Source organism: Dermacentor variabilis, chromosome 4 (genome assembly GCF_050947875.1).
Source record: "Dermacentor variabilis isolate Ectoservices chromosome 4, ASM5094787v1, whole genome shotgun sequence".
NCBI classification, from domain to species: domain Eukaryota; kingdom Metazoa; phylum Arthropoda; class Arachnida; order Ixodida; family Ixodidae; genus Dermacentor; species Dermacentor variabilis.
In genome coordinates this window covers 32,902,853-32,915,778 of record NC_134571.1, presented here as the reverse complement: position 1 = coordinate 32,915,778, position 12,926 = coordinate 32,902,853, and the positions used below count along the sequence as shown (strand labels likewise).

The 12,926-nt window shown below is 45.2% G+C and overlaps 1 long non-coding RNA gene across 1 annotated transcript in view; it reads left to right on the top strand.

The window, feature by feature from the left end:
• The first annotated feature begins 3,255 nt into the window (after window positions 1–3,255).
• Window positions 3,256–12,926, top strand: part of LOC142577730 (uncharacterized) — a 71,301-nt gene continuing 61,630 nt past the window's right edge. The window contains exon 1 of the long non-coding RNA XR_012827055.1: window positions 3,256–3,489. This is a non-coding gene — a long non-coding RNA (uncharacterized LOC142577730). The remainder of the gene's footprint in view (window positions 3,490–12,926) is intronic.

Sequence of the window (12,926 nt, the reverse complement as noted above, 5' to 3'; positions counted from 1 at the left end):
TAACTTGTAATTTTTTATTGTAGAATGTCATTTATTATTAAGGCGGTCTAGTCATCTCGCAGTTTTATCTTTTACGCTAAGGCCAGTGACTTTTCTTTTTTTTCCAACGAGCTCTATTGCGTGTGTCTGTGGCGCACAAGTCTCAATTGCTTTTTTTCATTCTTTCACAAGTTCATCTTTTCGGCAACCATTTATTTAGCATTTTTGGAAAGCTATTCATACAGCAGCATATCATTCTTGGAGACCTTAATGTCGACTGGGCTCTAAAGACGTTAACAGGTCATTCTTTTTGTTTCTGTAATGAAGATTAATAATCTTTTGTTTAAAACAGATTTTAATTCTCACTGATAGCTGAATTGTTTCACTAGTCAGTACCAGTGTGTTACTTAAGTGTATCAAAATAAATATTCTGCTGTAAATATATGCGTCTGAGTTTCACTATGAAATTTGAGATTCAATACCTCGTATTCGTATTCAATATCGTATTCGAATAAGTTATATTCACCCATGCATAATTAAAATGACTACGATGACGCTCCTAAATAACGCCAAACTGCTGCCAAGATTGATAGAGAACGTACAAAAGAGCCAGAGGATTTCGTTTTTCGTACTTTAGACATGCCTGTTTACGTTCTTCATTAATTATGAATGTACTACAGCAGGAACTATGGCCAACAAATAATTACGCACTGTGTGAGTACACGCATCTATATGTAATATTCCTGGCTGCTGGTCACTTGCTACTGAGATGTTTCAGCATGAAAACTTGCGGCCACGTTATTCACGCCATATTCTAATTTCCATTTGATTCACTACGTAAGCAAATCGTCCATCGTCAGAACAGAGGTGTATTTGATTTTAAGCATTGCGCAGGAGGCTAGCTATTAGTTATACACAGTCGAGATTACGATCCGTAGTAGCTTCTAAAACAATGTGCTCTATTATGGATATACTAACAGCGCAAGAACGGATGAACACAAGCAAAACACACGAACATATTGTTAAGCAGCACTAATACGTACCCATGTGTGCATGCATATTTTGCTTGCTTTCGTCTGATTTAGTATATTCCTCACACATTACCAACAAACACTATTCCTAACGCTTTCAACTAGGTTTCAACTGTGCTACTAAGTAGAATGACTATGCTGATCTTAAGCTTAGAGCAGCTCAGGTTGGGTAGGTGACATTCCAACAGAGGATAAGTACGTAGCGTATGCATGACTTGCATGCAATTGCTGTTTTAGCGTGGCGACAACTGTAAACTCTTGACCACAATTGCCCACCAAATTTGGTGGGCCTCCATTTCTGGGGTGAAACCTGGCTAAAAGCAACGGCGCAATTCCTTACTTCCTTTTCTTCTTTTTCTTTTTTTCTTTCTTCTTTTCTTTTCCTAGGCGCTAACGTGCACCGATATTGGCACGCGATTTGTTAAGACTCTTCAAATTAGTTTTAGTTTTTTACGCGCAGGAAGTCTGCACGCAACTTGAATGTATATTTGGTGTCTTTTTCTTTGACGTGAGCACCTAACATTAATTATTTACAATTGCAAGTCGCGCCAGACACACTAGAAGAAAGAGATTCTGGAACAAGGCGAAGTGTGCTTGGTAGCATTATCTCACGCCAAGAATGTGTCATGCACTCAGCCCTGGTCTTGCTCTTCACTTGCACGCAAAATGAGTGGTGTTTTCCGAAGTCTTCGTCAATAACGAATGTGCCTACTAAGCCGCGGAACTGTATCGTAACCATGCCGTGCTTAGCGCTCACACAGACGATATTTCTTTGGTGTTTGAGAGCAACGTATAGCGAAAAAAAAAGTGAATACTTGCACTTCACCAACGATCACGGGCTACGGGGCTTGTCTCGCTGGTATGTCATCGTTTTGTATCCTGGTATCACCCGAATTTCTAGGCAGTTAAAACCCACCAATTTAGCTTGAGGCGGCAGATGCATTTATGCTACTTAAAAAAAAAAAAAAAGAAACTCAGATAGATCTAAAGGTCCTCCACTTTCAGGAGAGACACCTTATTAGTATTCAAGCCAGTATAACTTAAGCCCTTCTTCATGGGCAGTGTGTGCCTCATACTAGTTCGGATATATATTAATACCGAAAGATAGGTCTGTTGGCAGCCGTGACAAATTTAGGTTGCTTTGAGTGCCTGTATACTACTGGCCCGCTTCATTGGCCTACACTATATACTGGGTGCCGACTCTGGATACAGTGTCAATGAAAAGGGACCAGTGCTGGAGGCAGTATAATTTGCGGCCACGTGGGTCACGTGGTGGAGTTCTCTGCGTCTTCCCGTCTTCACTGGCAGGCATGTAATCACTGTGGTGCAAAATTCTGTGCCGAATAAAATCAGTTGCATAGCATTTATTTACAAGCTTCACGAAACCTTCGCTTCGCAGTTGGGGGTTGGATCTGCTTATTTTTCTCGCACATTCTTCTTTCCCTCATAAGGAAATGAATAAGGACGAAGTGTGCTACGTTAAACTGTTCCACATTGCGACGACATAGGTGCGCTTACGTAGAGAGCGTTACATGTTCAAACCTAAGCAGATCCACATAGAGGTGGATATTGGCAGTCAGCCATAGAAAACTAACAACTATGCACCGTAAGGGGACGTCGTTGTTGTTATTACTTTTTGATAGCATGTTTTGCCATACGGCATATTATTTAAACAAATGATTGCAGTCCTTCCTCGTGAAGAAGTTCATTTCGTGTTGTAAGAAGAAACGAAACGCAACATGCGATCGAAATGGTTTCGATGTGATGGTGTCATCTGGGCTGCTGAATTACCTCAGGAACCTACTACACAAAGCGTACTTAACAGCGGCTTCTCTTTTTTTTATGATTGTTTTATAGCCCTCACGTAAACATCGAGGGGCGCTTAGGGGTGGAGCAATTTTGGCGTCACTTTGCATGGTGAATCAAGGATTTCGCACCCAACTCGATGGCGCGCTCGCTCGCTCGCTCGCTCGCCCACTCACTCACTCACTCACTCACTCACTCACTCACTCACTCACTCACTCATTGATCGGCTATGTATACGCAATTCTGTTGACGCGTACACAACCTCTTTCTTAGCCGCTCAGCACTATCATAAAAGCTTTATATATATATATATATATATATATATATATATATATATATATATATATATATATATATATATATATATATATAAATAGGTCTATGAAGAACAAACGCGAATGCTGCCCTGTCTGCTTACTCTTTTCCTTCGCAGGCGACCAAGCAAAAGCGACGGCAGAAAAACACGGCGCGTCGGCATTCTCGCCAGTGCGCGCTGTCAGACTTGCTGCGCCAGCGAAGAACCATGATTGATGGCGGAGCCGCGTCGTCACGTGGACGCACAGGGATGCGCGGCGAGCATTTGTCATCGTGACGTTTATGGGCGCCGTCCCCCGCTATTGTCTTCATAAATCGCCCTCCCCCTTGCTGTGAGTCTCACGTATCCACTGCTTCGGTAAGTGATTTACGGGCAGCGAATATTCGTACGACTCAGACCGCTCACATGAATGCCAGCTGGTGCATGTTTGCTCGGAGAAGCTCTATTTTCACTTTGATAGTGAAACTATTTTTTTTAATTTGCTGTTGGAGGTGTTAAGAGAGAGATAACGAGAGGTATTTACATATTTCTTACTAAACCAATGATGTGCGGTTAGCTTTCCAGCTGAAGGGTAAGTATAGGTGCGTCTTAGAAAAGAAAGTATGGAAGAAATTAAGAAATAAGAGAGAAAAGGCTTGACGGAGAAAGGAATCTGGCATTATAGTCTGACACAGTCACTTGATAATCACGGAAAATCAGAGCAGGAAGAATTGTGCAGCCGATTTCAGAAAATTCCGGAACATGCATCGAATTTCAGCGCACCTATTATCATTGCATGTTTCGCGGGAAGCGAATCACAGATGTATCCTGAAGCAGCAAGCCTAAGTGATGCAAGCGTTTGTTTATAGTTCTCTTATCGGTGTACTTGGGGCTCGCCCGCAACTCATGTGACTGGTCTGATTTAACGTGGCGTCGAGTGTATATATAATTTTAGAACGCAAGGCGTGGTGTCGTCAGGTTTTCAAACCATGACTTATACGGCCGTACCCAGTACGATTGAATAATCAAGAACTGTATAAAGGATGATCGCAGAAATTAAACTTCAGTTGCAAACTACAAGCATTATTTAGAAAAGAAAAACTATGGGAATTTACGTGCCAAAACCACTTACTGATTATGAGGCACGCCGTAGTGAGGGACTCCGCAAATTTGGACCGCCTGGGGTTCTTTAACGTGCAACTAAATCTAAGGACACGGGTGTTTTCGCATTTCGCCCTCATCGAAATCCGGCCGCCGTGGCCGGGATACGATCCTGCGACCTCGTGCTCAGCAGCCCAACACCATAGCCACTGAACAACCACAGCTGGTCATTATTTAGAAGCTTACTCGATATTATAATAACTGTTTTTTTACATACGTACGTATTTATGTCTTTTTTTAAAATGTAAAACGTTCGCGGTGCTCACTCGAGCCAAATCTTTAATCAAACGCTAAAGTTTTGCAGGGTGCGCTGTAAAACTAGTGGACATGCGCTGCAGTTTTTCGTGATACGCATTAAAGTTTGCACAGTCTACTGCATCTGTAGTGTGCGCTAAACGACGAACTACTTTTCCGTGTACTGATTTTCTCGATAACAAGAAATTGACACGTTCTGCGAAGTATGGCGTTGGACTAGTTGGCCGGAATCGTTGTCAAGGTGTGGCATAAAAAGCAAGAATGGATAAGAGAAGTTACTCGTGATTATTAAACCCGGAAGCTTAGCAATTTCCCACTCACCACAGGTGATGTAATTTCACTGACATTGTAATTTCCCTCAATAAAAAGAATGACGTTGCGGATGGCTCTGAATAAATTTTTTTTTCTACCTGCGGTCTCAACGCGAACCCAAAGCATGATGCAGGCGTCTTTGCCTTCCACGCCGATGCCAATACGGTCATCGTGGTGTGGAATCGAAGCAGCCGACGTCGTGCTCAGCATCGCAACGCCATAGACGTTTGAGACACGTGCAGTGGCGCGCAAAACCTTAATGAATTGTTGGTCAGTACTTGTAAGCTTTATGCGCGTTGACTGTCACAATTTTTTGTGTTCGAATGATAGAGGGGCATTTGCACCGCCGCCATCGGCGCAGTCGTGCTAGCCTGCTAACGACAGAGCATGGGCGGCCCACACTTGCATGGAGGGTATGATTGAAGGCCTCGAGACATGCACAGTGTGTATTTTACTGCAAAAAATAAAGCGACGAAGTCGGTTACGGTCTCCTCAATTGGCTCTGCCGGAGCCAATGCATCGTTCTGGCTTCCGCTGCTGGCTGTATGCGCACGCGCATCAGCGTTACTGTTGATGAGCTGTGCGCCGTACCACACCGTGATGCATACACTGTCTCGAACGGAACCAACCGTAAACGTGAATTCCAATAAAGTGCGGTTGAAAGTCCAGCGTCTGTCCATGTCTAACGCCTTTTCCTTGTGTGCGCGTCCCGTTGCGTTTCGCTGGTACCCCCTTTTTCAAGTCCAACTGTAAACGCCGTGATAAATCTTTGTCATCGTTTTGGCGAGTGCTTACCAACACCGATGGTTTCCCGTCGGCCTCATCTCGTGCACCGTCGACGAGCGATGCCTGCAACGTCACTGGCGGCGTTCCTCGTCATAGCGGCGCAGGGTGGCAGTATCGCCTCGCCAGCGTTAAAGCTTTTAAAGCAAAAGCTTTACTGGCCGCGAACTTGCGATTTCGCTGTGGCGGTGCTCCGAGGAGGCACATGACATCACAACGCGCGCCTCGCCGCAAAGCTTTCTCTCTCTCTCTCTCTCTCTCTCTCTCTCTCTCTCTCGCTCCCTAGTCACTACTGCGCATGCGCCACTAGTAGCACCGAGCCACAGGTGTTCCGCCGCTGCGCAGCGCCGCACCTTACCGACCGCCGTTTGGTTTGACGTCACACCGCGTTTCTCGACGTTGCAGTCGCATCTGCTCGCTTCGCCAGCTGCGTCGCATGTTTGATAACATGTCGGAGGATTGAAAAGGAGAGCTCGCGTGCGCCGCAACCACAGTTGAGGCGTCGGTATGGACGGCGACAATTCTGATAAGCAGGAGGAGGCCTGGAATCGACATCGGAACGAGACGAAGAGGAAACGAATCGCCCAGGAAACAGAAGAACAGCGCGCCGAACGACTGGCTAAACTCCGCAACATAGCTAGACAACCAGACTAACCTGGACTTGCAATCAATATTAACCAAGGCTAACCATGCTATGCCTTAGTTTTCGTTACGTATATCCTGGCATAGCCGAGCTAAGCGACTGCCAATTTTCCCGTAGGCTTTCGGGGACAACTGTCAATCTTCTGAATGCCACATCGTCATCACACTCCACGCAAATGAAAATATATTTTTTCCCACGTAGCATGGCGTAAGAATCTACGGCATTGAATGTATTGAATTTTATTGCCCCCCCCCCCCCCCCCAAATTAAGAGAAAGTGTAGTCCTCTCATGGGACAGTTTGTATTTTGATAGATAACCTGCGTGAAAAAAAAAATGAAATTGAGGAGCAATGATAAATAGTTTATGCGTAGTGAGCAGTGTAGAAATAAATAAAAACAAGTAAGTAAACTCGCCTTGCTGATTGCCATAAAATCCATATGCACAGACAAGCCCACGCCAATAGGTAATTTGTGTAGCTACAGAGTCTATTTTTCTTTGCTGCCTTCTTTTTGAGCATTGACGCTTACCAGGAAACACGTTTAATTTCTCAGTGATAACTCGACGATTACTCGGAACGTTTAGTACACTCACAGTGCACGCTGCTACTTACAAAATAGCAGAACGGCGGTGATTCAGCTGTGAGCCGGAGGTAATATTCGTACTTGCGCGTGTTCAGCAAGCTTTAAAGACAACGAGCCCTGTCACTGGCAACCCTTTAAAGCACATCGATGCTACTTCTTCCCATCCATGCATCAACATTCAACGCGCAACAGCAGTGTATGCTTTGAGCAATCATTCATAAGTAAGTCTGCGAGAACGCAAGAGTAATTTATAATGATTCGCTATTCAGTCCCTCCCCTATATATAGGGGAGGGACATGAATTGCGCGAGCCATTAATGACACCAGAGTAGTTCTGGTTCGCTGTTTCACTACATCCTTTTCCTCTGTCACTCTTTTATTCTTGCTGCTTATCCTCTCCGTCCAATCAATGGTGGAGCCATAGTAGAATATATGACGCCGATGGTCAAGCAATTACAGTCAAAGCAAACGGCAGCCGAGTACAGCTACAACTGAGCCTGCGTTGCTTAAGCTTGCCCGGTGAGCGCGCGCTGGCTCGCCACGGGTAAACAAATGTTCTGTAGTGTCGTCATGGCAACAATAATTTGCGGTTGGTGTTTTAACGGGGAAATTGTAATTGCCCGCTTGGCATTGAGGCCAGGGCTGTTGCGGAGGGCTCGAAAAGGCACAGAGAACCAAAAGCGCTAAGCTGACATAGCAAAGCGACTTGTCTCTAATTTATTGACGAAAAGCTCTGCAGTTAATCGATGCGTATGCGCCGGCGTATCCCGCCAACTCTGTTTCCGTTTGCGTTGCACGTTGTGAATAAAAAGCCGATTTTCTGCAGGCGTATTGAGTGTGCTGCATTCTCGATTTCTTTTTTTTTCTTTTTCTCGTTGTTCTGTCTCTCCGGCTAATGGATATTTGAGACCGCGCTGTAATCACACAAACCCCCACACATGCGTGTGCAGAAGTGTACACGTACACATACATAAACGCACACACAGCCATTCGAAGTGGAGAAATTAGAGCGAAATAAAGCATAGCTAAAATTAAGTGCTATGAATTAATTTAATCCTAGAAGTTGTCAGGTAACGGGAAACGAAACGAGACGTAAATGGATATTTTCGCAGGTATAAGGACCGAGTGTACGTCTTCCGCATTACGCATGTGGTGCGCCATCAATTGTGCTATCGCGGCGACCGTCGTGTCGCCAGCTTTCTTGGTTGTTCGTCTGCAACATGACCCATGGGAGTGTTAGCCAGCGCCGCTCGCGGCGATGGCCGCAGACTTGGAACGCCCTTTCAACCACACGCATCCCGTAGTGTCTAATCTGTGGAATCAGGCAGGTTTTCTCTTGCTGTTACTTTTTTTTCTTCACTGGAACACTAGCTCTCGAATTTCCTGGCTTCCCTTCGACTATTCGTGTTCTTTTCTCGACGTGGCCACTTTGACTGTTGCCTTTTACTGCCCGCCAATTTCTTTCTCCGAGATCGCTTGTTTTACCTTCTGCCACTATATTTTTTTTTCGTTCACGGGCGATTCCTCCTTCCTCCTTTGCTTGCAAGTAGCACGTGCAAAAAATCAATATCATGTTCTGTCTTGTTTTTTTTCTTTTTTCTTCGTATTTGTTTCGCTCTCTTTAATTGTACCTATTTGTTATTTTCTATCTCCATTCATTTGATTCTTTCAGTGAAATCGTTCACCACACATACTCAATGGTAAGAGACCGGCCGAAACCGATTCAGGTGTCTCGTGAAGAAAGGAAAAGTTCCGCAGAGTCTGTAATCTTAGAATGTCTGAGTAAAGAAACACCACGGAAATGAATGCTATAGAGCAAATGAAAGAAGGAATAGTAAACGGAACGCGAGATGATGGGAATGAAATAGGAGCTGGATGAAACGAGACGGGAAATCACATGCTTTCAAAATTACAACCCTGCTGAACCAAACCTTTACCCCGCCAGACCCCGTCAGATATGTTATTTGAATATGAAGAACCGTCAGCAGGTGACATACTTTTCATGCTAACATATGGGGGCGGTATCGATGCGTTGGCTTTACAGACGCCAAGTGGAGCGACGTCTTGTTACGCCACAGCGTGTTTCTTGCATATTCTTACGTCAGCTACGTTTCGTTTATTATGCCAGCTTTTGCTGAAGCTTGTAGTGGGAGCGGGAATAAGAACATGTAGAAAACACATCAGTAAGGACGCTTACTGCATGTTCATTATAAGGCACAGTGCCTTGGATGATTCAGTTATCGTGCAAGTACAACGAACAGGGTTATGGCTGAAAATTAGGAGGTGCGTAATTTTCAAGTGGAGCTTTCTTCGCCCACCTTCTCGGCTTTGGCGTGGCTGCTGCTGCTGACTGTGGCTGGCTCAGTACGTGTCGCGGCATATATATATATATATATATATATATATATATATATATATATATGCGTGTGTGTGTGTGTGTGTGTGTGTGTGTGTGTGTGTGTGTGTGTGTGTGTGTGTGTGTGTGTGTGTGTCACGATGGCGTAGGTCGACCCATATATCTTAAGAAAAACACAATATTTTGAAGATAACACACTTTATTTATCGTAATCTCTTCAGTGCGAATATAAAAGCTTCAAAAAAGAACCAAAGAGGTCAGCTTAATATGTTCTGACCTGTTGTGACAATTATGCATGTACAGATATTCGCAACTGAACAGCCGCGTTCGCAAAAATTTTGTTGCAGAACTTGAGAAATAAAAGAGGGATCTACTACGTGAATCTATGCGCTAATTATACTTTGTTGCATTTTTCACGTTTGGCGCAGTCACAGGTAACTCTGCAGCAGACAGCAGGTCGTTTATCAGGCACGTGCACAGGGGATAGACAGAAGAAGAAAAAAAACAACTCCACAGGCATGACAAATGGTTCAGGATTGCAAACTTCCTCTAAGCTCAATAAGACTGCCTTAAGTATGCTTCGCATTGTTTCTTCGTTGCTTTGTTTTCATACACTTGGATGGATCGATTCAGGAAATCCGTCTCAGGATTAAAACTTTGTAAATAAGCCTGCAGAAGGTTCACAAAGATGGTTCAATGTAATAGAGATTAACCTTGCGTAAACTGTCAATGCTTCATTAAAACCTCTCTGCTCGGCCATCGAAATTCTGCTTTATGGTATATCCTTTGCCAAGAATAATGGAATATGCAGATCGCTGACACCGACAGCGCACCACTTCACGTCAGGAAAAAGAAATCTATGGCAAGTTCTTTACTGGGAATAATCTCAAGGCATGAAAGGTTGAAGCCTTCGAGAGTTTTTTTTTTCTTTCCTACTTCAAGAGTTTAGCGGTGGCCACTTGCCATATCCACTAAAGCCTAGCATTTCTAATTGGTTATTCCAGAGTGTCTCTTATGCACCATAAATAAAATATTGAATTTAAGATGACAATTTGGCACTGTATACTTAGATAAATACAAGCTGGCAGGTTTTATATTAAAAGCGGACTATGCGACATATAGAAAAACACCAACGTCTTACGCCCGTTGTTATGATCCCTTGAATACTGTGAGCGCTTTGAGCGCCCCTCGTCGCTTCCATCTGTATGTAATCATCATCAACCCAGACCGTCTTCTCCTTGGCGGGTGCTATCTGTGGCATTGCCTGATAAAAGCGTTTGGTCTGGTTCCGTCCTTCTAGGTGATGGAGGTTTTTCTTTATCCCAGTACTGTACCAGCTTCCCATGCTCATTGGAGCTGCACTCAGGCCGCAGGTTACGCCCGCCTACGCGCGAAATGCTGAACTCCGGGCGGCTCTACTTCTGTTAACCCTTCAGTTCCAGCAATCGCAAGCGAGCCACTTTGGACTGTCAGTAGCGGTCACCTTGAACCCCAGGTCTTCGAAGGACTCCGTGGTGACGATGATTAGAACTGGATCAACAGCTACAACAGAGTCAGCGACTATAACAAGTGGGACGACTATCAAAACTTAGTAAACGCCGCGTTTTACCTCGCCCTCGTCGGGAAAACACGGTTCCTCAACCACGAACAGGAAATCGCTAATTGGACCGCATTTATATACGCAGAATATCCGAGAGATCTACGGCACTACTGCTAGCAGATCTGATGCCGCCAAAAGGAACCTCGCCGACCGCTGCCAACACGCAGGCGAGCCGTATACTTCGTACATTGAAGACGTCTTGGCGCTTTGCTGACGTTCCAGTGGCAACATGACGGCAGAAGACCGCATTCTTCAGATTTTAAAGGGAATCAGCGCCGTCGCATTAGCCTCTGGTGGTTGAAAATCTCACTTGAGTTAGTGATGCATGCCGGCGATTTGACGGGCTTCTACTCCCTTCGGTTACTGCGTCCCTACGACATTGCGCATCTTCCTGCTTAAGCTGATCTACCTTATCTACGGTTTCTCATGCACACCATCAGGCGTGAAGAGCTCCACAGTAAAGATGAGACGTTCCCTAGCCTAGATGAGACGTTCCCGCTAGCCAGCTGTAAACAATATCGCTGAAGAAACGGGAATTTTATTTATTAAAGAAAAGTGTTATCAAAATGAAAGTCGCCACTTCTGCACAAAATCAACTGCATGTTTCTAGACATTCGCCACAGAATATATGGACTACTTTCGGTTCTAATAAAAGATTTCACCCACCCGTGTCTGTCAAGATTGACCAGGTTCAACGACATCACCAACCATTACAAGATGCAAAGATGCACTTATCCACCACCCCATCCACAACTCACTAGATCGCAAGATTTCCAGTGGCGACACCTAAAAAGCAAATCCTACAAGAGCCCGATACTAACGCACGCTATTTATCCAGACATATACACAACAGATAGATGCAAAGTGTGTGGCACCAGAGCCACGCTACAACACACGCTATGGGGATGCCAGGAACTAATACAGGACAATGCAAGCGCAGCCTCCATCGACAGCCGCCACGCGCAATGGCAAGCTGCGCTGCTTATCTCGAACCTGGAAGACCAACTCTAGGCAGTCCAGCGGGCCAAGGAAGCCGCCGAGAGGCAAGAACTCCTGGCCGTAATCTCGGCGGGTGCCCCAGCCCACCAACTCGCCGTACGCGAATCGTTCCAATTCGAAATAAAGTTTTCTCACTCACTCACTCACTCACTCACTCACTCACTCACTCACTCACTCACTCACTCACTCACTCACTCACTCACTCACTCACTCACTCACTCACTCACTCACTCACTCACTCACTCACTCACTCACTCACTCACTCACTCACTCACTCACTCACTCGTGACTAACAACACCTCCGGACTGCCTACCTCCGGTTTAGAGAAGGGTCGGTTGCTTTGTGATGCGGAGTCTTGTGGAAACCAGAGATATGGCGCAGTCGCTCATTAGCATCGTCTCGGCTCATCACGTTCGACCTACACTCGTTATCACGTCCATACTGCGTCCGTCGGGATTATGTATTGCCTAGAACACCTAAAGCGGGCACTTACGTCATTTTCTAATACGAGGCATTCAAATTTATCCGGATAAGCGGTTGCGGTACAGACGATCAAGTTCCCGCAGAAAGCAAAGGCTACTGCCACTGTTCACTAGGCGATAAGTTTGACCGCTGTGGCGCAAACTCCAATCGCGTCATGCGAACCTTTGTGCAAACAGTGGGGGCGAGAAGTTCGACCTGGTGACCTGAAGGCTAGGGTTCGTAATAACTCACGAAGATTATCGGAGCTCTGTCAACGCGATTGCTCGCCGCAATGGCATGGTGCGGTAATCGGCTTTGCACAGAGAAAGGAACTTCCGATCACGGTTCCCGCTTAGAGCGCTGCCGACCAGAGCATTTGATGGCTCTGACGTAAGTCGAATGCCTTGTGTTACGAAGGGTATTAAGCGAAAGTCCCTTTAAGATCAAACGATTAGAAAGAAGGAAGGTTCGTTCTTCTATCCCGCCTCTCAATTTGCAGCCGCAGTCTTGAGTACTGCGATGCTTTCGATAGGAAAATTTGATTATACTATAAAGCTCAGGCTTAACTGCGTCATATGCTTAGTGGTACACAAGACAACTAACTGCGTATGGCTATGAAAGTGCGAATAGAAACAGGTTGGCTAAAGAACACAGTGCGTGCAA